Source organism: Rhincodon typus, chromosome 26 (genome assembly GCF_021869965.1).
Source record: "Rhincodon typus isolate 14 chromosome 26, sRhiTyp1.1, whole genome shotgun sequence".
Lineage (NCBI taxonomy): Eukaryota > Metazoa > Chordata > Chondrichthyes > Orectolobiformes > Rhincodontidae > Rhincodon > Rhincodon typus.
In genome coordinates, this window is record NC_063357.1 from 10979483 (window position 1) to 11006521 (window position 27039).

The 27039-nt window shown below is 40.0% G+C and overlaps 2 long non-coding RNA genes across 5 annotated transcripts; one reads left to right on the top strand and one right to left on the bottom strand.

Annotated features, from left to right (window-relative positions):
* Positions 1-6: 6 nt before the first annotated feature.
* Positions 7-12963, bottom strand: LOC125486190. 3 transcript variants are annotated; one of them, XR_007264875.1, is made up of 3 exons: positions 12862-12956; positions 10686-10814; positions 7-2226 (listed from the first exon to the last, which is right to left on the bottom strand). It is a non-coding gene; the product is annotated as an uncharacterized LOC125486190 (long non-coding RNA). The 3 variants fall into 3 exon arrangements; XR_007264876.1 differs by having other exon boundaries at positions 305-2250; XR_007264877.1 differs by lacking the exon at positions 7-2226 and adding an exon at positions 4230-4350 and having other exon boundaries at positions 12862-12963.
* On the top strand, positions 12932-24488 carry LOC125486189. 2 transcript variants are annotated; one of them, XR_007264874.1, is made up of 3 exons: positions 12932-13103; positions 13182-13262; positions 24350-24488. It is a non-coding gene; the product is annotated as an uncharacterized LOC125486189 (long non-coding RNA). The 2 variants fall into 2 exon arrangements; XR_007264873.1 differs by having other exon boundaries at positions 12935-13103; positions 13186-13262.
* The last annotated feature ends 2551 nt before the right edge of the window (positions 24489-27039 follow it).

The following is a 27039-nucleotide window of genomic DNA, read 5'->3' on the forward strand; positions in this document are numbered from 1 at the left end:
TTTTAAGGCTGCATTTCTTAATCTCCATATTGTCCCGCAAATTAATTAATACTTCTCTATAAATAGATTCCACAGAAGTTTACAATCCTGGATGTTTTACAACTTAAGCACACTGCTAAGTGAAAGTAATTTCCCCCATTTATGATGGGCACATTAAGTCTGGCCCTGAAGATTGCTCAGCCAGTCAAAGCTCCTGTGCCTACTCAAAGCCCTATGCCACAAATAATCAGTGTGGATTTTACTGGGAATTGATTGATTTATTGTTGGAGTATGTACCGAGATACAGTGAAACATGTTGTTTTGTGTGCTATACAGGCAGACTGTACCATACAAAGTGCATCAGAGTAGCAGAACAGAGTGCAAAATACAGTGTTGCAGCCGCAGAGAAGGTGGGGAGAGAGAGATCAGACTTCACATTTAACAGGCCCATTCAAAAGTCTGATAACAGCGAGGAAGAAGCTGTTCTTGAATCTGTTCATACGTGTATTCAAACTTTTATATCTGCTGCCTGACATAAGAAGGTGAAAGAGAGTATAAACGGGGTGGGAGGGGTCTTTGATTACGTTACTTGTTTTCCCAGGGCAGCAGGAATAGATGGAGTCAATGGATGGAAGCTTGGCTCATGTGATAGACTGGGCTCACAACTCTCTGCAGTTCCTACATCTGGACATAGGATGCTTTCTATGGTGCGTCTAAAAATTGGTGAGTCCTTGTTGACATGCTGAGTTTCTCTAGCCTCCTAAGGAAGTAGAGAAATTGTTGAGCTTTCTTGACCATCGCGTCGACATGGGTGGACAGGTTGTTGGTGATCATCACTTGTTGGAACTTGATGTTCTCTACCATTTCCACCTCAGTACCATTGATGCAGATAGGGGTGTGCCTTCCACCCCACTTCAAGTCAACGGTTTGCTGACGTTGACGGAGAGATTGTTGTCTTTACACCATGCCCCTAGGCACTCAATCTCTTTCCCATAGTCTGTCTCCGTGTTGTTTGAGATCTGACCTAAAACGGTGGTGCTGTCAACAAACTTGTAAATGAAGTGGGGAGGAATTTAGCAACGTAGTTAAATGTATAATGAGTATAGTAAGGGACTGAGTACACAGCCTTGTACACGCCCGTGTTGAGGATTTTGGTGGAGCAAGTGTTGTTGCCTATGGGTCAGGAGGTTGAGGATCCAGTTACAGAAAGAGGAGATGAGACCGTTTGGAATTATGGTGTTGAAGGCAGAGCTGCAGTCACTAAGCAAGAGCCTGAAACAGATATCCTTGTTATCCAGATGAGCATAGGGCCAGGGAGATGGAATCTGGTGTGGACCTGCTGCGCCAGTAGGCAAACTGCAAAGGATCAAGGCAATTTGGTAGGCTAGAGTTGATGTAAGCCATGACCAACCTCCTGAAGCACTTCATAATTATGGAGGTCACAGCCACCAGACAATAGTCATTGAGGCATACAGGATGACTTTTCTTGGGCAGTGGGATGATGGTGATCTTCTTGAAGCAGGTGGGGACTTCAGATCATAGTAAGGAGAGGACAAAGGTGTCTGCGTATACTACCACCAGCTGGTCCACACAGGATCGGAGTGCACGGCCGGGGATGCCATCTGGGCCAGTCGCCTTCTAGGGGCTCACTCTCAAGAAGGACGATGTAATGCCTGTGGCAGTGACCACAGGTACAGGTGCATCTGAGGCTGTTGGGACAGGTGACATCATTTCACCAACCTTCTGTTCAAAGCAAGAGAATGCATTGAGCTCACTGGATAGGGATGTACTGTTGCTTGCGATTCTGTTCAACTTCACTTTATAGCCTGTTATGTCATGTAAGCTTTGCCACAAATGATGGGTGTCTGTGTGGTTGGTCTGGGTCTCAAGTTTAGTTTTGTACTGCCTCTTGGCATCTCGGATGTCCTTATAAAGGTTATACCTGGATCTCCTGTATAGGTCAGGGTTGCCTGACTTGTACACCTCAGACCTGGACTTCAGTAGGTAGCGGATCTCCTGATTCATCCATGGTTTATGGATTGGGAACATTCAGATTAACTTCTTCGGCACGCCATCCTCTACACACTTACTAATAAAGTCCGTAATGGCAGTAGCATACTCATTTAGGTTGAACATGGACTCGTCCACTGACTCTAAGTAGTCCCGTAGAAGGCCTTCCATTGCCTCAGACCAACATTGCACTACTTTCTGTACTGGGTCCACATGTTTCAATCTCTGCTTGTAAGCCTGGAGGAGGATCAGAACACCGATCTGATTTTCCAAAACAAAAGAGACGAGAGCAAGATGCAGTACTAATCGCGTGCGCCACGCTCCCCCCCAACCCCCCCACGCCCATTCCCTGAAATCAAGAAATCTAAATTCAGTCATGAGGAATGGACCCTTGGGGGAGATATCAGGCTGATCATTCAGCATTTGGAACTATGGTCCTTTTGTCTGCATGTTTACATCTTATTTTGAAACACTTGTATTTCCCTCAGCAGCTCTAGGCTGTTCTCCACATCATGAGGGGAAGAAAGGCGGTTGTTTACCAGGTCTTTTTTTGTTGCAAGATAAACAACAATTTGATTCTCCAATTATTTGATGGAAATATAGTTACCTGTACTTATATTTTAAATGGATTTAGAAATGATTTTCAACTCCTCTTTTATAGCCAAGTACGGCATCATCTTTTGCTATTGATTTTTTTTTAAGAAAGTTAACATTTAGGAAGACAGCAATATGGAAACGAATGTCCAAATTTCAAGTAAATAGCTAAATTATTTATACAATGAACTCACTGTCATTTAGCTTTAGTAAACAGAGCCCGTTACTGAAACAAAAGCTACAGATTCATGGAGTAAATCTTCACCCACCACTAGTGTGGGCTGAGATCTGAACTAAAAATGAGGAAATGGCCTGATCAGTCAGTATCTAAAACAGGATCTTTCGCAAAACATGAACATGTCTTTCACTTTCAGATGGTGGCCAAATTACTTTTGGTTTTTCCTGTGTTGAGGGGTGGCAGCTGATACAAATACTTCAAAATAATTTGAGTGATTTTGTTTTTTACAAGTGTTTGCTTTATTTTGTCTTATTATATTTTCAAAACTTTTATCCATTTCTTGAATGATATGATTTCTCGGCAATCTCACAAAGGCCATGTCCAGTGAATTGATGTGAATTGATACTATTGACCCATTATGGAGGTTAGGATTAGAGGCAAGGCAAACAATAATCAATACCAGTCAGAATTGAGGGCATCCACTTAACACAGTGCAGCAAATAGACAGAAGATTAAGTAACCTGGTAAATATGTGGTGACATTGACACTAACCATGCTATTGCCAGCTGACACATGGACTCACTCTGGTTATAGGCTTGAATTTCATCTACATCTAATGTAATTTAAAACTGTTAGTTGATGGGAGGGATCCAAGGTATTTATTACAGAAATCAGTAATAATAAATAAATATTTCTCACTATATTTAAAACTAATAGGATGAGAAACCACCATAATGCAATAACAAAGACTGAGTTTTGACAAAATCAGTGCCTCTGGCTAGGGATGAAGGGGGAATCAATCTTGGCTTCAACGTTTCCTCACTTCTTCAAGAGCAAGCCTGTCTGTTCAAATATGCGCACATTGAACGTAACATTGCTTCTTTTTGCCCCTACCTCAAGAAAGGGGAGACATAAGACTGCATAGCTTTGAAAAGCATAGCCAACTGAGCAAATGGCACAAAGCACTTGACAGCTTTGCTGCAGTTGCAAACAAGAATATGCTGCCATTAGGCCTGAAGCCAGTGGATGTTAGCTGGAATGGGGCCACTTATGAGCATGATAAGTGGAATAGCTCATGCTTTCCCGTTTACATATGGTGGAATTTGACAGGGCTTAAAACTGAAAGAAAATGTTAAGTTACAGACTTTTCAGAGATTGTCCAGTTATGTTTTTCCAATCAAGCTGGCCACTGGAACAGAGGGAAAATATTAGTTAAGTCATCTGTTATGGCACAGTTTCTACAGACAGCTCGAAAAAGGCAAAGGCAAACAAATTGGGATTGATTGTCTGTCAATTTGCTTGTCGAGTGAAAAGTCTTTGAACCACGTAATATCTATTAATTCACACAGTTCTTGAAGCACACTTGACAGTTGCTATCTTCAATGGCTTTTCCCCCCACAAACCAGAAAACACAAATCTAAATAAGGTTTTTAAAAAAATGTTGCATTATAAGAACTATGTAAAGTACCTTAAACTAAGAAAATTGAATCTATTTTAATGTCACAAGGTGTCCAAAAATTTTGGCTTCTGTCAATTTAATGCAGTAACAAATGAGACAAGCACTGGTTTGTGGAATCAGATACTGGCATCTGGATATTTTTAAAGACAAAAAACACTGTTAGATCTTATTTTACAATATTCCACAATTGTACAAAATAATCCATCTTCATTCTTTTTAAAAATATCCCAAATGGAAATGATTTTGTGTCCATATAAATAGCATATGCCATCCTTAAGGCAGCTGGACATTTATGATACAGAACGGTTCATATTGAATGCATACCAAGATTTGTTCATTTCTTTCTGCTCTTGGAAATATTGTATAACAAAAAATGTACATAACTGAAGATTTTTTTTTTGGCAGGATTAAACTCAACAAAGAAAGATTTATACTCAACTTCAAGGTCTACGTATTTACATTTTTTTAAAATGGGAAACCTTGCTATGACCTAAGGTCCATGCATTAAGAGAACACTTTAGATTGAAAAGAAATGAGGTGAGGAAGGAAGCAGTTGACTCGAGTTTTTCTACATCTGAATTTTTAAAATTTGAAGATTCTACAAGAAGGGAAGAATGAAAGAGGACAAAAATACTGAAGGCCTGAAAAAGAATGACTCAGAGCAGAATATTACTATGATTATCCACTTCAATATGCTGACTATAGCAACAGCCAATTAACAATGTACATTTGCAGCTTAGAAGTTATAAGAAAGGAAAATATATTAGAACCAAGGAAGAGACTTAAGAGTCGAGGACACTACCTAAGAGACACAATTATGAATGGACTACACGAGGCTACTCTTGACTTATCCTCCAACTTGAGCTCAATACAATTTTAATGAGGAAATTTTTACACCTGGGTTGAAATTGCCAGTTTGTGGATTGTTGCCAGTGTCTGACCAATATTATTTCTTATCCTGGTTTCTTTTAAATAACTGAGCAGCAGCCCGACCACCTTGGAGAGAGTAATAATGAACTATAACTCATTTACCATTAGTAAATATATTAATTTAGTGAACAATAGACTTAATAAGTTACTAAAATAAAGCAAGAATAGGTTAGAAATTTGACATACTGCTCTAAAATTCAATGGCAAATACCTCTTGTTGCTAGCCACTTTTTATGCGCAACTTCAGCCACAGTCAGTTATTGTGCTATTCCACCACAGGTATTATGAAAGTTCGATCTTCACATGAAGACATCTTAACATTCATATTTTCAGCAGGGATCACTGCATGGTGACAGGAACTGACAATACTGAACAGTTTTTCTTTCCCATGGCAAATTTAGAAACTCAATTTAAGACTAGTTAAACACAAATTGGAAACAATACTTGTTAAAGTTCAAACAGTATTTTTTTCCTGTCTGGACCTTTCAGGAAATCTCAGATTTTATAAAACCCAAAGTCTCCAAATACACTCAAGCCGTCCACCCTGTCCTCCAGCTTCCAAAACAAAGGTACTGACTCAGGGTGAACAAAATCAGTTACCACTGAGCACTTTGACCAGTGCAACGAGAAGCTGAGAAAATGGACAGTAATTGAAAAGGAAGAGAATTTAAAAACAGGAAAATACTGAAAGCAAGTACTTTATGGTAAGCTCATTTAACTAATGAGCACACACTGGAAGATTCAATATTAAAATCCCAACAAGCTAAACTCTTGTGGGGTGTCAAAGATGTAGTGCAACCAAACTCAGCTTAGTAAGAGGACACATCAGCTAGGGTTCTTCCTTATAACCCTGGCTGGAAAGCAGGATGCAGACATTGCTTCAAAACTGATCTTGTTAAGAACATGATAAACAGGAGCAGGAATGGCCCCTCAGGCTTGCTCAGCCATTCAATATGTTCAAGATTGAGTGAAAAGGTGGAATTAAGATCACTGATCAATCATATCCCTTAAATCCTTTGACACTCAAATTTCTATCAATTACAATCTTGAACGCACTCAAAGTCTAAGCACCTACAACTCTCTGCAGTAGAGATGTCAAGTTTTAAAACTCTTAAAAGAGGAAACTTCACCTCATGTTAAGTCTTACATGGCTTAAGTTTTACGGATTCCAGGCTCTCGTAGTTCTGGGCTTCCCACCATTGGAAAACATGCTCCCACATGAAATTCTTAAGGGGCTTGAAAGGTTACATGTTTTTGATTAAATCACCTCTTATTCTTCTGAATTTGAACAGAGATTGGCCTAATTTACCTAATCTCTGCTCAAAGGATGACTGTCTCGCTTCAGGCATCAGTTCAGTGAATTTTTGTTACAGTCCATCTATCTTTGTATAAGGGGACCAAAGCTATACGTGATGGTGCAGGCATGATTTCACCGATATAAAAGGCCTTTTATAATTGCCGTATGACTTCCTTAGTCTTGCTCGCCAATCTTTTAGTAACACAAGCCAACATATTACTTGCCGTTCCCATTGCTTGCTGTATCTGTCCCTTAACATACTTTATGTAGATTCATAGCCTACACTCCCTCAACCATCTACAGGTACTTCAACAGTAACCTTCTCTTCAACATAAGGTCAGAAGTGGGAGTGTTTGCTGATGATTAAAACACATTCAGCACCAATCACAACTCCTCAGATACAAAAGCAGTCCACATCCGTATCCAGCAAGACCTGAACAACATCCAGGCCTGGGTTGATAAGTAACAAGTAACACACAAAGGCCAGACAATGAGAATCTCCAGCAAGAGGGAATCTAAATGTCTCACCTTGTTGTTCAATGGCAGCCTTCTTTGAATGCATTTATTATCATGATCGTTAGGGTTATCATTAACCAGAAACTGAATTGGACCAGCAATATAAATACTATGGGTCAAGTCAGCACTGGAAATTTTGTGCTCTGAAATTCACCTTCTGTCTCCTCAGTCATGTTACAGTCAACCTGTTATATTGCTAGTCATTCATTTACCAAAGCAGCAGTCAATCTATGTTCCACAACTGTTTTGTTGTTTCATTATTGATTCCAAATTCCAGACTGTTGTCCCCCCTTTATAATCAACTCCTCTAACTGGGGAAATTATTTTTCAAACAACCTTTTCAGACATGTGATGACATACCTCTCGATCAGGTGAGACTTGAACCCAGGCCTCCAGCCCACAGGACAGGATTTTGCCATTTCATACCAAGTCCCTCATCCTTACTAGGAGAAACCAGCTCTTTTTTCTTTAAAATAAACTCATATACTTGCCTAGATATTCAAACAACACACGCTTTAGATATTTCCTCATCAGCCTGTTCAGAAAGATTAATACACACCTCTGGAGTAGGTGGGACCCGAGCCCAGGTCTCCTGGTCCAGAGGTAAAGATACTACCATTGTACGACTCGTGCCCTTAAAACCAACCATTTTTTGTCATAAAGGGGCACAGCTTTCAAGGATAAATATTCAGCAAAACTTATATTTGTCGATAAAATCCAAAAGAACTGCAGATGCTGTAAATCAGGAACAAAAACAGAAGTTGCTGGAAAAGCTCAGCAGGTCTGGCAGCGTCTGTGAAGAAAAAAAATCAGAGTTAACGTTTCAGGTCTGGGGACCCTTCCTCAGATGTAGATAGTAGTGAGCTCGAGTATTCTTCTCTTGGTTCATTCTTAAAGGGACCATCATTTTACAATATTGTTATAATTACAAGGCATAAGTCAGGAGTGTAACGGAATACTATTCACTTAACCAGATGATACAACTTCAATAACACTTAAGAAGCTTGACACAATCCAAGACAAAGTAACCAGTTTGATTAGCACCCCACCACTATCTTGAGCATTCATAGAATCCCTATAATGTGGAAGTAGGCCATTTGGCTGAGCGAGTCCACATTGACCCTCCAAAGAATATCCCACCCAGACCCACTCCCCTACCCTACCCTACACTATCCCTGTAACCCCAAAGTTGCCATGGCTGATTCACCTAACCTATATATCCCTGGACACTCTGGGCAATATAGCAGGGCTAATCCATCTAATCTGTACATCTTTGGACCGTGGGAGGAAACTGGAGCACCCGGAGGAAACCCACACAGAAAGGGGAGAACATGCAAACTCCACACAGGCAGTCACCGGAGGGTGGAATCGAACCCGGGTCCCTGGCACTACGAGGGAGCAGTGCTAACCACTGAGCCACCCTGCCACCCTTGACCACCAATATATCGTAGCAGCAGTGTGTACAAGATGCACTCCAACAACTCACCAAGGCTGTTTTGACATCACCTTCCAAACCAATAACCTCTAGCAATGAAAAGGCTAATGGTAGCAAATACAGGAGAATGCCACCACATGCTAATTATCCTCCAAGCCATAGAGTGTCTTAACTCAGAACTATACCATGAAAAATCCTTCTGATTTCTGATTCCCAGTCTCTCACTGTTTGAAAGTTTTCTTTGCTGTTTGTCCTCTCCAAATGAATAACTTCATACCTTCCCATGTTATAGTGAATTTGCCATGTTCTGACTCACTCACCTAATCTCTATCTTCTTTCAGACTCTTTGCTTCATCCTCACAGTTTGCTTTCTTATCTAACCTTGCATTGGGAGCAAACACAGATGCTTTGCACTCAATCCCCTGATGATTTGGATTCTAGCAATTCTTTAACTGGTTATGCACAGTGATCATAAGAGAGAGAAAAGGAAACCCACTCTGGTTTTGTTTCCTCTGCAGTTCAGGTGATTGTTGTGTTGTGTACACACACAAAAGGTTTGTCTGTCAAATGATCTCTCTCCAACTGCCTAGGGATCCACTTAAGGTCATGATCAGCGTATCGTATTTGTAATTTGATTAGATGCTGCCTGGGAATCCCTTCTCAGCCAGGCTCCCCTTGTCCAAGTGGTTACATCTAATGTTCTCCCCTACCATGTGAAGTATCAAATGAACGTCTGGACTATATACTAATGGATTAGGGAATGTGGTTCATTCACAATCACGAGATAATTATTTTTGGTGGGCTTTTGTGAACAGACAAACTTCATTTAAATGGTGTTGGCACGTGGACATTACAGTGACATCACTGTGGATAGCCACCTTCGGCTGCAATCTCAAGTTGATGGAATACTGCTTTAGTTTATGTTCAAGAAAAGCAATTGGAGTCTCCAGCTGATCGATTCAAAAATAAGTGTTTGTTAGAAAGCAAGTTTTCATGGAACAAAGGTCCAATTTTTTGTCGGTTTGTTACAGCCTGCTAACTAGCAAAATTGCCTGTTTAGCCCTATTTTCCATCCTATAAACAACAAATGGAAGTACCCATTACCATCGCAACATTTCTATATAATACTCTTGTTTAAACTGTAGACAATTTCCAAAGCACTTCTTCAACTGCTTTTCATCATTAATCTAAACGATATGGATGTGAACATAGGAGGTATGGTAAGTAACTCTGCCGGTGACACCAAAATTGGAGGTGTGGTAGACAGTGAAAGTTATCTCAGAGTACAACGGGATCTTGATCAAATGGGCGAATGGGCTGAGGAGCAGCAGATGGAGTCTAATTTAGATACACGTGAGATGCTGCATTTTGGAAAAGTAAATCAGGGCAGGACTTATACACTTAACGGAAATGTCCTAGCAAATGTTGCTGAACAAAGAGACCTTGGAGTGGAGGTTCATAGTTCCTTGAAGGTGGAATCACAAGGAGACAGGGTAGTGAAGAAGGCATTTGGTTTGCTTGCCTTTAGTGGTCAGTGCATTGAATATAGGAGTTGGGAAGTCAGGTTGCGGCTGTACAGGACATTGGTTCAGTCACTTTTGGAATACTGCGTACAGTTCTGGTCTCCCTGCTATAGGAAGGATGATGTGAATTTTGAAAGCGTTCAGAAAAAGATTTAAAGGATGTTGCCAGGGTTGGAGGGTTTAAGCTATAGGGAGAGGCTGAATAGGCTGGGGCTATTTTCTCTGGAGCTTCAGAGGCTGAGGGGTGACCTTATAGGGGTTTATAAAATCATGAGGGGCATGGATAGGGTAAATAGATAAGGCTTTTCCCTGGGGTGGGGAAGTCCAGAACTAGAGGGCGTAGGTCTAAGGTGAGAGGGGAAGGATTTAGAAGGGACCTATGGGACAACTTTTTCACGCAGAGGGTGGTGTGTGTATGGAATGAGCTGCCAGAGGAGGTGGTGGAGGCTGGTACAATTACAACATTGTAAAGGTGTCTGAATGAGTAAATGAATAGGAAAGGTTTAGAGGGATATGGGCCAAATGCTGGCAAACGGGCCTAGATTTATCTAGTATATCTGGTTGGCATGGGCGAGTTGGACCGAAAGGTCTGTTTCCATGCTATACATCTCTATGACTCTGAGTTACACAGAAAAGATGAAAATCCATTTACCAAAGACTAAAACAATTTAACAACATACTTTTCAGGTGTACAGATTGTGTCAGACAGTGAAACAAGTGCTAGTTCATACCAGTAGGGCAATTTCTCTTTTATATTAGCATACCTCACTTTCCCAGTCAAGCTTGTATGAACGTGCTGCTGGAACTCTGTATATTTTGATGCCAAGTATGTAAAATCTGGTGGCTTGTCTTTATATCGGTTTCTTGGATGCATAGATTTGTTAAGGGCCATCCTAAAACAAGGGAAGAAAGATAGCACATTTTTTTGCAAGTATTATGAATAGATGAAGAGCTAATTTATCGTGAGGAAACTAGCTGCTGCCATTATAAACACGTATCATTAACTTGTAACCATTTGTTGGGATCATGAAAAACAACAATTCCTCTTGCCTCTGCTTCTGCCCAATTGCCTCTAACGTATGATAGCTCAGGGTTATTAGATACCAAGTAAACTAATGAAAAATATCACTGAAAGTCATACCGTTACCTCCTAAAACCAATCAGTAGGGAAAATTCCACATTCTTTTTCTCCGTATTATTTCTCAGTTACGCACATTTCCTTAATGCCTGAGACCACCTTAGTAACTCTAAGTTAAAACAACATATGGGGGTGTGGGTAGTAATCAGAGAGACTGGTGCATTTGGCATTAAAGCAATGGGCTTTATAGACATCTATTTTCCCTAACGTAAAACAAATTTTCGCATCAGAACTGCTAAATGAACCATTTTATCACCTCCAGTTCTAATCACAGGAACCATCTCAGATAGCTTAAGTCATAACTATTCTGCGCTGATAACTGTCAAAAGGTGTCCTCTTATCTTGGATGTGTCAATACCAATATAGGTAGAGTTTCAAGATCTGGGTAAGATGCAAGTAAATATCAATCAAGACCAACAAGTAAAAATCATTTCCCATATTAGCATTCCATTGCTGTTGAGATTTTGCAAATAGGCACTTCACCTTTCCTTCTCATTACACTTTTCCCACAATTTTCCTTCACTTTGAAGTTTCTCAATTACATTGCATGAATAGCAGGAATGTAGACCCTGACTTTGGATGAAAACAGAAGATGGCACTGAGAGTAAAGAATTTCTGGCAACCTTGGCGATAAATGGAATAGTTTTATTGAAAGATATCAAAAATGACAGTCAGTCACAATTAAAATGATGAAAATGCAACTGAACTTCCTTAATTTCCTTGCAAACGCTGCCACATAGACAATGAACATAAGTGAGAAATACAGAATATATGTTATGCTTTCATTTTCTGATGGTCTTCCAATTCCAAACTACCAATCTGAGACAAATGCAACAACTCAAAGACACAACTTCTGGTCTCTCACGTACAATATCACAAAACTTCAAGTTGAAGTTGTATTTTTTTCTATCAAACTCACATTTATGTCACAAATCGTTCACAATTCTTCCCTGCTCTTCCTTCAGTTTCAGAGAAAAACCTGTATTATCTGAGGATGCAAGGGTTAAGAAAATTTGGCACTATTAAAGTTTCTTTCATTTTGAAGGACAAGTAGAAGTAGAGGGTCAGAATAGGAATTCCAATGGGTAGGGCATGGCCAGCTAACACACGGCCAACAATGCTAAATAATCAAAATTTGAGTAAGTCAAGACGCCAGAATTCATGGAGGACACTCATCTCTGTTGGCCTGCAGAAGATTACAGAGAGTAAAGGTTTGGTGGGAGTTGAAAACAAGGATGGGAATTTTAAAATCATTGCTTTAGTAAGGCCAGAAGACAACACAGGTCAGCAAGCACATGCTTGATTAATGAACTGAACTTGAGGAAGATATTTAGGAGACAACACTGCACATTATGCTTCCTATTCTCCTATAACAGTGATATAGATCCCTAAAGTAGTTGTCCCTTAATCCAGACTTTACCAAGAACTCACAACAAACCCTTTGTAATATCATGTGCAATCCGCAAAACAAACGAGATCAAATTGCCGTGAAGAAAGGGAACGAACTGAGGGATTCTAAAATGGAGGACCTAACACGGGGAAAACTTAACATCTTAAATTACTTCAGATTTAAGATGAAGTATTTTAATTTAAAAACAATGGAAGTCTAACAATATCGTGAATAATTTTGAAATACATTTGACAGGGTCGGTATGACACTTTGTGGGTTAAACTTGCTGATTTCCCAGATTTTATGATTAAAACTAACAATGATGCTTGGCTAGCGCACTAATTCTAGTACTAGTTTATAACCGGGTTTCTCACACGTTTCCTAGAGTTTTACCCTCGCACTAAACAATTACCTCCAGAGTTTGAAAACATTGAAGAAAACTCACATGCCTCGGCAAAGGCACACAGAAACCCTTCAGCACGACCCGGAAGGACTTCCTTCTCCGGTCAACAAAACGCGAGTACTGCACATGCGTAATTTATTTGATGGCTTTACAGTGCAAAAGTTTGGAAATGTTATCTATGTAGATGTTGAACCAATGGATATAGCAGGCAACATTAGGGAAATGTCGAGTGACATTTATATTTTTGCTAAGTACGCAAAATTCCTCTCGATTTTTTTTCTGATTTTATCCTTTCTATGTCTTTTTTTTAAATTGTAATCTGTTTTAAGACAGGTCTCTGTTCCCTTTCGCCAGTCGAACCTGAACAGGTTGGGATAAAAACAAGCTATGCTCTTAAACAACTTATCATTGTAAGTACAAAATGAGATATTTAATTTTGTATAAATGTGGATCCTCATCAATGTACACGTGATTTCCACCCCACTTACCATGTTTGTGCATATAGTATGGCACTTTTTCTAATTTTAAACGTCTCAAATTTAATGATTAGCTACACCAAGTTGGAAAAAATACAGAAAAACAAGCCATTCTTCACAATTAATCCAAAGTTTTTTTTTCAAAAGGTCAGGAAGTTGAATCACCAGGGTGGCCCCTAACTGTAGTTATATACATTGGAAAGAGCATTAAGCAAGAAATATTTGGACTTTGTAACAAAAGCAAGGTAAAAATTTGGGGGAATTTTGCTGTTATAGACTGGACCAATCAAAATTGGCAAAGGTGGTCAGGAAGATGAGTTTGTAGAATACTTTTCTGGGGTTATTTTCCTAGATCAATGTCTTGTGGAATCAAATAAAGATAAACCTGTTTTAGACCTAGTACTGCGCAATGATCCAAGGTTAATTATTAACACCAACAGAAAAAGAATTGCTGAAAAAAATCATAATAAAAGTTTCATATCAAGCTTGAATGCTGACATACTCCCGTGCCAAACAAAAATCTTAAACTTAAAACCAATCACATCAGTCTGAGAAAAAACTGACTAGATTGATTGTGTAATTAGGCAAAGACATAATAATATAGAAATAGAAGAAACTTTTAAAGAAACAATTCTATATTGTCAACAAAAATGTATGTTAAGAAACAAAAACAAGAAGCATATATTCCAAGCTATGAAAGAAGTTAAGGACAGAGTCAGATTGAAAGTAGTTCATAGCATTGCACATTGTAGTCAACCTCAGAATAGAATGTCTTTTGGAAATCATGAAATGGCCATCAAAAAGTTGATAAAGAATAAAAAACAGAATGTAAGAGTAAACAGGCCTCGAATATAAAAACAGATTGGAATAGAGTTTTTAAAGTAGACAAAAGGGAGAAGAGTAGAAGGGGGAATGAGTAAAGAGAAGGCTTTGAACAATATTTTGTGACACAGTAACAGACATGGATTACGTATCAGACGATGAAGATAGCTAAGAGGCTAATAATAGGACAGCATGTAAGAATTAATACTAGCAGAGAAAAAGTGTTGGGAAAAACCGAAGGGCTGAAAATCCAACAAAACCCCAGGATCTACACCCTTGGACTCCAAAAGAAGTAAAGTGGATGTCTGGTTTGAGTTTCTGAAATTCTTTAAATTAATAGAGAATATTTACAATAGGACCTTAAACAAATAAGAATCTTTTTAACATTTGTCCACAAACAATACATTTGCTTTGCAAATTAACTCACCACTAAAAGTAAGGAATGTTAATCGCGACTACATTGTCCCATAAATACATTTTAGTTCTTTGAGATTATAAATTTGAATTAAAACGAGATAAGTCCCAAGTCACCACCTCTGATATTCAAATTTATACAACTATAATTTGTTGCATTTGAACCAAGATAAAATTCTGATACATACTTTTGTGTAATTGCTTATAATCTCATCTGAAATGTCTCACTTAGTCTTAATGCATTTTTATTATTTTATGTTACACTGCAACAGTTAATTAAGTATTTTTTTTAAAAATTATGAATTAACCTAGGATGGTGGACTGAAACGATCAAATTAGTATCTCAGAATCATACAGCACAGAAATAGACCCATCGGTCCAACCACCCCATGCCAACCGTAATCCCAAACTAAACTAGTCCTACCTGCCTTTCCTGGCCCATATCCCTCCAAACCTTTCCTATTCATATATCTATCCAAATGTCTTTTAAACATGGTAACTGTGCCTGCATCTGCCACTTCTTCAGGAAGCTCATTCCAGACACGAAGCACCCTTTACGTAAAAATTTTGCCCCTCATCTTTTTTAAATCTCTCTCCTCTCACCTTAAAAACATGCCCCCTCGTCTTGAAATCCCCATCCTAGGGAACAGACACCTACCTTTAACCCTATCTGTACCCCTCATGATTTTATAAACCTCTGTAAGATCCCCTCTCAACCTCCAATGATACAGTGAAAAAAAGTCCCAGCCTTACTTTATATCTCAACCCTACCATACCCAGCAACATCCTGGTAAATCTCTTCTGAACCCTCTCTAGCTTAATAATTTCCTTCCTATAACAGGGTGACCAGAACTGGACACAGTACTCCAGAAGAGGCCTCACCAATGTCCTGTACAACCTCAACATGATGTCCCAACTCCTATACTCAAAGGACTGAGCAATGAAGACAAGCGTGCTAAACGCCTTTTTAACCATCCTGTCTATTTATGACGCAAACTTCAAAGAACTTTGCACCTAAACTCTTGGGTCCGTCTGTTCGACAACACTGCCAAGGCCCTACTGTGAATTATATACATTCTGCCCCTGTTTGTTGTACGAAAATGCAATACCTCGCATTTATCTAAATTGAACTCCATCTGCCGTTTTTCAGCCCATTGACCCAATTGATAAAGATCCCTTTGTAATCTTAGAAAACCTTCTTCACTGTCTATTGTGCCACAAATTTTGTTGTAACTTTCTAACATTTGTCCTGCTCTTCTTCAAAAAGAAAATCTTGTTGTGTTACTTATAAGAAAACAGCTATTGTATGTCATCTGGTACTGTCAATGGTCCAAAAGGCCTCAGATATGCTTATTGATCAGTAACGTGTTAGCTGACTGCAATCAAGTTTGTATTTGGGCAGCTAGGTCACAGAAGAGAAAAGTTCTTACACAACTATGTTCCTGTGACTCATAGAAACATAAGAAAATAGGAGTAGTAGGCCATTCAGCCCTTCAAGTCTGCTCTACCTTTTATTTTGATCATGGCTGATCATCCACCTCAATAGCTTTACCCCGCTCCAACCTTTGATTCCTTTAGTCCCAAGCGCAAAATTCACCTCCTTGAAATCATACAATGTTTGGCCTCAACTCCTTTCTTTGGTAGCAAATTCCACAGGCTCACCACTCTCTGGATGAAAAAAATATTCTCGTAACTGGTTTACCCACTTCCTTAGACTGTGACCCTTGGTTCTGGACTCCCCTGCCACCGGTATCATCCTTGCTGCATCTACCCTGTATAGTTTGAATTTTTTTGGTTTTCTGTGAGATTCCACCATCCCCACCCTCATCTCACAATTCTTCTGAACGCCAGCTAATATAATTCCAGCTGATTCAACCTCTTCAACTAATTATCCTCATACACCAGCCCCACCAACGCTGGAATCCGTCTGATAAACATCCTCTGCACTCCCCCTATAGCAAGAATATTCTTCCTCAGATAAGGAGACCAAAACTGCACACACTATTCCAGCTGTGGTCTCACTAAAATCCTATATAATTGCAGCAAGACATCCCTGTTCCTGTACTCAAATCCTCTCACTACAAAGTCCAACTTTGCCTTCTTGACTGCCTACTGCACCTACATGTTTACCTTCAGCAATTAGTGTACAAGGATACGCAAGTCATGGTGCACATTTCCACTCTCAATTTATTGCCATTCAGATAATCATCTGCTTTCCTGTTTTTGCTCCCTAAATGGATAACTCACATTTATCCACATTATACTGCACTTGCCCACTCACTCATCTTGTCCAAACCACTCTAGATTCTCCTCACAGCTCATCCTCGCACCCGGCTTTGTGTCAACTGCAAATTTTGAGCTATTTCGTTTAGTTCCCTCATCTAAATCATTAATATGAATAGCTGGGTCCGAGCACTGATTCCTGTGATACCCCACTAGTCATTACCTGCCATGTATTCTTACTCGTTGCTTCCTGTCTACCAAACAGTTACCTACCCATTTCAATACACTACCTCCAGACCCATGCACTTTTGTTTTATATGCTAATCTCTTATGTCGGACTTTGTCAAAAGCCTTCTCAAAGTCCAAGTAAACCACATCCACTGGCTCCCCCTTATCAACTCTACCAGTTCCATCCTCAAAGAATTCCAGCAGATTTGTCAAGCATGATTTCCCTTTCTTAAATCCATGCTGACTCTGTCTGACCCTGCAACTGTTTTCTCAATGATCTGCTATTAAATCTTTTAGATGGACTCTAGCAGTTTTCCCCACTGCCAACATCAGGCTGACTAGTCTATAATTCCCAGTTTTATCTTTACCTCCCTTTTAAAATACAGGGATAAATATTAACTTCTGCCCAATCTGTAGGAACCTTTCAGAGTCTAGACAATATTGGAAGATGATCACCAATGCACTCCTATTTCTAGGACCATTTCCTTAAGTAGATTGGGAAGTTGATCATCAAGCCCTGGAGATTTATCGACCTCAGTCCCAACACTATTTCCCTAATGGTACTTATTTCCTCCCTCTCATTAAAATGTGTTCTTCAACATTTCTGGTATGTTATTTGCATTCTCCTTTATGAATACAAAATTAAAACATGTATCTAGTTGGTCAGCGATAACACAGTGTGGAGCTGGAGGAACACAGCAGGCCAGGCAGCATCAGAGGAGCAGGAAAGCTGATGTTTCGGGTCGGGACCCTTCTTCAGTTCATACTATCTCTTTAGTTGGTCAGCCACTTCTTTGTTCCCCATTATAAATTCACCCGTTTCTGACTGTAAGGAACTTACATTTGTCTTCACTAATCTTTTTCTGTTCACAAAACTATAGAAACTTTTACAACCAATTTTTATGTTCCCTGCAAACTTACTCCCATATTCCATTTTCCCTTTCTTAATCAATCCCTTTGTGCACCTTTGCTGAATTCTAAGCTACTCCCGCTCCTCAGGTCTGTTGTTTTTTTTTGAACAATTTGTTTGACTCTTCCTTGGATTGAATGCTATCCCTAATTTCTCTTGTAAACCAACATTTGGCCACCTTTCCTGTTTAGTTTTACACTAGACAGGAATATACAATTGTTGCAATTCACTCATGCACTCTTTGAATGTTTGCTATCATCTTTCCACTGTTATCTCTTTAAGTAACATTCCCCAATCAATCATTGCTAATTCAAGCGTCATACGATCATAATTTCCTCTACATTCAAGACACTAGTCTCAGACTCAGCTATGTCACTGATGATGAATTCTATAATATTATGGTGGCCCAAAGGGCCTCTCAGAACTAGATTGTCAATTATTCCTTTCTCATTACATAATAGTCTAGGACCATCAGAAGAAAGTACACTTGTCGACACCTAATCCTAGTTGGTTGCCAATGCTGAAAGGTCCCTCAGGATGAAATCATATCCCAACAAATTTAATATTTTCAAGTCGAGGTAGGGACCAGAGTGTGAGGAGAAGTGAAGATAACGAAAAATATTTGAAAATAGCTACTGGCTCTGTTGTCTATTTTCTTTACCACATTTTACAGAGAGGTCAATAATCATGGGTCAGAAGTTTAAGTAATTGACAGAACGGTTCAAGGCAAATTGAGCAGACACTTTGTTTTTAAACCCAGGGAGTGTCAGGGGATCTAGAACTCACAGCTTCAGAGGGCAGTGAAAAAAAAACCTGCATGTGCCTTTGATGTTCTGTATGCCTAACGGCTCAGGATCCAGAGCTGGGTAGCGAGATTAAGCTGGATCTGTCATTGAAGCATAGAATCCCTACAGAGTGGAAGCAGGCCATTCGGCCCTTCGAGTCCACACCAACCCTATGCCTATAACCATGCATTTCCCCTGGATAATCCACCTAGCCTGCACATCCCTGGACACTAGGGGCAATTTTAGCATGGCCAATTCACCTAACTGCACATCTTGGGACTGTGGAAAGAAACCTGAGTATCTGGAGGAAACCCACACAGACACGGGGAGAATGTGCAAATTCCACACAGACTGGAATTGAACCTGGGTCCCTGACACTGTGAAGCAGCAGTGCTAATCATGAACCACCATACCCCCCCTCTTTTTAACTGTACATTAGACATAATGGACTGAATGACCTCCTTCTGTATCACAAGTTATTTCTATGTAACACCTATACTGTGGAACCACGAATCAATCATTAGTCAATACAACTCAAAACAAAATTACAAAGATCACTCACTTTCTTTTGAAGATGAGAGATTTTTATGTGAATGCATGAAATTCTTCAGTATCCAAAGAGAGTTTGCTGACCACAATAAGCAATAGCTTTGATCTCTGAAGTCACTTAGATGAAATCTCACTTCTGATAACAATTCAGAATTAGCATTTTCCAGTTTTAATCCAAGCAATCTCAATTGGATGAGTTAACTAAGGAAATTTTGCTGCATTGTACAGGGCTTTGGTGAGACACACCTGGGGTATTATGAATGATTCATCTCTCAATTGTATTGACATTTTATGAATAATTTCATGCAGAAGAGTGCTTTCTGTTGATCAACATACAAGCCAGGAACGAGTCCTAGTCTGATGAACTGAATTGCAACCCTTTAGGCTTGTCCTGCTTTTTAATTAGATCATAGATGATAGGCAGCAAAGTGTGCTGTGCAGAGGACACAAGGAGGTTGCTGACAGATATAGATATGTTTAGTGATGGGGCAAAATTATGGCTGATGGTGTATATTGTGGGAAATTGTTAAATTGTTCATTTTGGTAGGAAGAATAAAAAAAAAAAAGCCCTATTTAAACACAGAACAAGTGCAGAACTTTGGGTACAGAGGGATCTCAATGTTCCAGTACATGATTCACAAAAAGATAGTATGCAGGTACAGAAAATAATTAAGAAGGTTAATGGGATGCAATCCTTTACTACAATTGGAACTGAAAAGTAAGGAGATTATTTTTCGTTTATACATGGTATAGATGAAACAACATCTCAAATATTTTATGCAGTTTCGGTCTCCTTACTCAAGGTTGAGAGGGATTGGTTAGCGGAGGTGACTGGGTGGCTGGTTTGTAATGCAGAGTAATGCCAACAGCACAGGTTCAATTTCCATTCCAGCTGAGGCCATCATGAAGGTTCCACCTTCTCGATCTCGCCCCTCACCTGAAGTGTGGTAACTCTCAGGTTAAACCACCATCAGTTGTCTCTCTCTTATGAGAGCAGCCCTATGGTCCTCTGGGACTATGGTGACATAACATTGTATATTTAAGGTTGAATGTAAATGTTTGGATGTTATTCAAAGGAGACACTAAGTTGATATCTGGAATGAGCTGGCTGTCTTATGAGGAAAGATTAGATGGGCTGGGTTTGTTTTCACTGGATTTATGAAGAGTGACAGGTGATTTGATTGAAATTTACTGAATGGTCTTGACGAGATGTTTTCTCATGTGCTTGAGTACAGAATTTTGGTCTTTATACTGCATCCTCCATCAGGACTTCTCACTCATTACACCTGTTATTAGAAACATATAGGCCAGCCCTCCAAAGCTTCAGGTTAAAAATTCCAATGAATTCCAACTGAAAAGTAATTCCAATGAATTTTTAAATGTATTCATGGTCCTCTTTGACCCTCCTTAGTTCCATAAGCACCTCCAGTTCATCAATGCCCATCTACAACTTAGATTTACATTCATACCTTCAATTTGTGAACATGTTGCAAATACTGAAATGGTAGAATATTTTTGTTCGCTCAGCATCTGGGCTGCTGTGGCAATATGCACTTATACATGCACGTTATTGTCTGAAATATTTGACAGTGACGGTACAGACTCCCATTTATTTCCATTGCATGGTTGACCAGGAATCTCTCCCACTCTTATCATCTGACATTGTTGTTTTGGAAGGATTTGCAGGATGATACGTGAACTGTTTGCCTTCCCTATGAATAAACCTTCCTTGGCCATGAAGTCTGAAGTGAAAGGCGTAAACCTAGAACTTCTGTGTCAGTGGCAGAGATGCTATCTACTGTACACAAGACCTCAATTTCTCTCCACCTCACCCCACCCACTCCACCAAGTACTGCTCAGAAGTGACAACAAAACTAGATATCAGAACAAATTAGAAAAGGTTGATCAGAGATACATTTTGAGCAGTCCCTTAAAAGAGTAAGGAGAAACAGAGAGATCAATCGGGTCTGCTTCTCAGTCTTCTCTACTGTAAGGAAAACAAGCCCAGCCTATCTAGTCTCTCTGGATTGCTGAAACTCTCAAGCTCAAGCAACTTCATGGTGAATCTCCTTTGCATCCTTACTAGTACATTCACATTCATCCTATAATGTGGCAACTGCAGTGTCACAGAGTACTCCTAGCTGTGGCCTAATGAATGTCTTATATAGAAGGGTCACTGGACAAGATGTTTCCTGATCTGCTGAGCTTTTCCAGCGCTTTCTAAATTTTCAGATCTCCAGCTTGGGCAGTTCTTTGTTTTATTCCAACATAATCTCCCTTGTCATGTATTCAATGCCTCAATTAATAAAGGCAAGTATCCCATATGTCTTCTTAACCACCTTATCCACCTATACTGTAGCTTTCAAGTATCTGTGAACATGTACACCAATGTCCCTCTGGTTCTCAGTACTTCTTAGGGTCTTTCAATTCATTGTGTACTCCCTTGTCTTTTTTGTCATCCCAAAATGAATCACCTCACACTTTTCAGGATTAAATTCCATTAGCAAATGTTCTGCCCACCTGACTAGCCTGCCTATATTGTAGTCTAAGACTCCTTGCTATTTAGCAGGTGAATTTTCAAGTCACCTGTGAACTCATCAAACTTCCTGCATTTTCATCTAGATCATAAACATACACTACAAGCAGCAAGGAACCCAGCATTGAACACTTCAGTATGCCACTGGACACAGGCTACCAGACACAAAAACATTCCACCGTTATCCTCCATATCCTGTCACTAAGCCAATTTTAGATCCAATTTGCCAAATTGTTCTGAACTCTTACCTTTTGACCAGTCTTCCATGTGAGGTCTTATCAAAAGCCTTACCAAAGTCCAAGTAGAATACATCCACACATTCTGGTCACCTGCTCAAAAAACCTCAATCAAACCTATCAGATATGAACTTCCCCTGATAAACCCACGCTTAATATCCTTGATTAACCCTTGCCTCTAGAAATGGAAATTAATTCTGTCCCTCAGAATAATTTTGAATACTTTCCTTAACACTTTATCCTGGCCACTCTTCTTGAATTATGGTACTATATTAGCTGGCCTCCAGTCTTCTGGCACCTCTCATGTTCATTAGTTCCAACCCACTCAACCTTTCCTGCGAAGACAACCTCTTCACCCAGGAATCCACCCTGTGAACCTTCTTTGAACTACTTGCAATGTAATTATGTCTCTGTTTACGCAAGGTACTAAAATTAAACACTGGTCTATGTACAATCTCAGCAATGGCGTTTACAGTTATAAGAAGAAACTTCTTTTTTTAAACTCCATCCTGCTTGCTATAAAGGTGGAGATGGCCAAGGGTAATGGAGGGATTTGAAAACAGGAAATGAAGGTGTTGTTTGGCTGGGAGCAGCAACAGGAAGAGTAGGTTTTGGTATCAACTGGGACCATCAGTTACCTAGTGGTTTAAGGATATATGGGATGTCCTGAGCAATTGAAAGTCAGCATCTAAACAGCAAAACCAAAGACTATCCAGAACTGTCCTACCCACAATTGAAATTAGCTACAGTGCAGGTTAGAAATCAAACAGGAAACCTTTTCTATTTCTCCACTGAATTGGCCAATCAATAGACTCCAATGATTTCATTTGTTTTAATCATTAATCCTAAACTGTTTTACCAATTTGCTGATACTGGCAAATTTGATTCATCTGTCCTATAACCCATACCACCTTTGGTCAAGGTGGTGATGTTTTCAGTATAGTCATAATTTTGATCACATTCCACACACCCTCATCAAAAACAAACAAACAATCTTTAAGACATATAAAAACACCAAGAACTGCAGGTCTGAAACAAATGAAAACAGAAACTGCTGGAGAAACTCAGCAGGTCTGGTAACATCTGTGGACAGAAAACAGAGTTCATGTTTTGAGTCCAGTGAGCGTTCACCAGAACTGAAAGCAGTCAGGAAATATTGATACTTATGATCATGATGGTGATAGGGGTGGGGTAGAGAGGGACAGAGATGGCCCAGCAAGAGGAAAAAAAGGAAGCAGACAAAGGAATTGTTGATAGTAAGCCAGGGAAGAGATGAAAACAGGGATTGGGTGGGCAATGTGGGCAGCAACGCATACAGGACAGGGCCTGGGAGTATGGGGTGAATAAGAGACATTGGGGAGGTGTTCATATTCTAAAATTGTTAAACTCAACGTTGAGTCAGGAAGGCTGTAAAGTGCATAGGTGGAAAATGTGGTGTTGTTTGTCCAGCTTGCATTGAGTTTCACTGGAGTACTGCATTAGGACTGAGACAGAAATGTGAGGATGGGAATGTGGTGGTGTGTTAAAGTAGTAGGCATTTGGAAGCTCAGGGTCATTTTTATGGACGGAGAATAGGTGTTCCACAAAGTGGCTGCTCAATCTGCACTTTGTCTCCCCATTGTAGAGGGGACCATATTATGAGCAGTGAATACAGAGTACCAGATTGAATGAAATGCACTGCTTCATCTGGAAATTGTCTGGGGTTATAGATGGTGAGAAGGGAGGAGGAAAATGGGTGAGTTACACACATTCTGCAATTGCATAGGAAGGTGCCATGGGCATGTGGAGAGTGTTGGAAGTGAAAGAGGAGTAGACCAGAGGGAACAGTCCCTGTGGAATGCTGACAAGGGAGGAGCATGGGTGGCTGGCAGTCACATGCTGCTCGAAATTAACAGAAATAGCAGTTTATGATCTGTGGGATGCAGAGGCTGGTGGGGTGTAAAGTGAGTACAAGAGGGCACCCTATCTTTCTTGTGGGACAGGAGAGAAGGGAGAAGAGCAGAAAATATGTTAGATATGACTGAGGTCACTGTCGACCACAGATTGGGAGAAATTGGACGTCTGAGGCCACCCCAGCACTGTCGGAAGATGGCATCATCAGGACAGATGCAAGGAGAAACTGGGAGAATGGAATGGAGTCCTTTTAGCAGGCAAAGTCTGAGGGTATAGTGAAGGCAACTGTGGGAGTCAGTGGGTTTGTGATGGATTTCTGTGATCAGCTTATCCACAGAAATGAAAAGAGCTGTCATGGAAGCCAGAAGTTGGAGATAGGCAAGTGATGGAAATTGGAACCAAAATTCATTTTTTTTCAATTCCAGACATCAGAAGGACGCAGCATCAATGATGTACCTGAGAGAGTTGTGGGCAGGAACTGCAGCAAGAACCTTTTAAGACATTTTCATCCCTTCAGATGCAAAACTATCAAATAATACTCGAAAATAAATTTGACATAACGTTTAGTAGACTTTTTTTAAAAAAAAGTATCTTTCCAAGCAGGACGACTCACATTCAAATTAACTCAAACGCGCGCGCCCCAACCGCTGTCAAACTGGGCACCGCCCTACTGCGCAGCCTCACTCGTATCCCGCCTGCCCGGGCTGACGCTATCGTTGGTGGATGGCGCATGCTCGCCAACAGTCGGGTGGCGTCACTCCAGTTTTTTACCCTCTTGAGTCAAGCTCCGGTTTCCTCGCTCCCTCCACTACGCAGGCGAGGGAGCGGGCGAATCCCGGGCGCCTGTGTGAAAGGCTGGTGCAGTGCGCAGGCGTGAAGGCCAAAGCAGCGTGCCGTGCCCGGTCACTTCTTCGGAAGAGGAGGAGTAGGAAAGAGGGGTGGAGGAGGACGCGACGGAGAGAAACAGACGGATTGATGTGCGCAGCTTGTTCTGCGCAGACTCCTCACGGCAGCGTAGAGAGAGAGAGACAGAGAGACACGGACCCGGGCGAGAGAGAGGAAAAAAAAACAGTTTGAGCGAAGAAGCGGGGGGAGGCTGCAATTCTGTTTGACAGCCGTAAAAAGAAACCTCTGGATTCTCGTCTGAATGGTCGCTATTAGCCCACCGTGTCGAAGGCGACTCTTTTCAGGGTGAGTTGGTGTAGGTTTGTAATCGCTGAGGTTGAATAAATACAGCGTTCGGTGGAGAAAAAGCTGAGGCGAGGAAAGCTTCTTTTCAGATTATGTGGCCGCTGCCTTGCTGTGTGGTAATAAAATGGCGCCCGGCCGTTGGTAAAACATTAAAACGGGGGACCTTCAAATGATCCGGCTCTGTCGCTGCCTTTTTCTCTACGACCTTTGGGTATGTTTCAGACGCAGTTCCTCAAACATCATAAAGTCGCCGACGTGGCCTCTTAAAAAATGGACATCCATTTTCTTTTTTTTGTGTATTTGGCTGGAGTTTGACCCAATTCCTTTCTATGTCGAAAAATGCAGGTTGGTATTTTTCTCCCTTTATTGCTGTGGCCGACGCCCGGATACATCGTACTCTAATCCCTTAATTTTCATTTTTTAAAAAAACTGTGCGTAATAGAATGGATGAGTGTACTTGCAGGTTAGGAACAGTACTGATGAGTTTGGGTGGAGTGAGGAGAAACAAGATTTTTTTTACCGCAGGGTGGATCTTGACTTGAGACGCCCAAACAGGGTGTTATTCAATTATTATCAATATGTATATTAAAATAAATGTATATAATCGCCGATTTTCTATATTTTACTTTTAATTTGGGACTTCATGATTTTTAAAAGAAACAATGCAGTGTTTATCACCGTTTTTCGGCATTAGTTTAATATTTTCATGATCGGTGCAGTGCCATGAGCCACATGCATCCTGTTTTCTGATGATGCAGGATTAACATTACGACATTTTTTAAACCTGCTTTTTCTTTGCCAGCTCTATTTTTCAGAATACCCATCACGTTACGGATACCCATAGATTTATAACGTGTGGACTTTTTGGATCATTTTTAATTTGGAAACTGATCTTGAATTGTTTGACAATAGTGCATAGCCTTGCTTTTCAAGTTAATATTTGGTGACATCAACATAACTGTTATGTTTTTAATATGCAAATAACAGCTAACCAGGAACAGTAGCAGCATTATTTCATGTTTGTACAAATATTTGGTCGCATTTACTCAATCAGTTTGGTAAGAAGCAAGGAAGTTTCAGTTATACAGATATATTCCAAACAGCTTGAAATCTCGGGTCAAGATCTAATTTAGTGTTTTTTGTAACTGACTGTAGAAACTTGCTTGTGATCATGCTTTGCTAGAAATTATCTTTGTAAAATAGATTACTGTGCCACATTTCTCAAAGGTGTAAATTAGTGTTTACAGCCAGCGAAAGAAAAGTAATCCGGAATAAGTTTACACGTTGAATTAGAAAATTAAGATTGGATTATGAACTATTCAAACTCTTCTTTGTACTTAAATGAGAAATCAATCAAACTATCTTTTAAATGTGGAAGCTCTATGGTAATTCTTCCATAAGTATGTCTGGGATTTGAACAGAGTCTCAACCAAGTGATTCTTTGAAATAACAGAAAATATCTAGTGAGTTTGTTGACATGTCAAATGGTGAGAAACGTGTACAAGGTAACGACCACCAGAGCCCATCTATTTTCAGATTTTGGTACTAATGGGTTTCCAAAATTTTATATTAATGTCTTCAAATGTTCCTTTGCTTTTGGTAAGTTTGCACAAAATATGATCAGACAGCCAGACTGTTGTTTTTTATTCTAAATCTTAGTGTGAAAGTATAGAAATTAGAGCTGATAAATAATTTTAAGTAGTTCAGGAAACCATTCACAACAAAACAGAAACAGTTCTCTGGAACTTGACAATCTGAAATAAAGGTAGAAAAATGACACAAATACTCAGCAGAGACAACAAGGTGCAGGGCTGGATGAACACAGCAGGCCAAGCAGCATCATAGGAGCAGAGAGGCTCTGTCTGACAAGCTATGTGGAGAGAAAAGCAGAGTTAATGTTTCAGCTTGCAACCTTTCATTACAA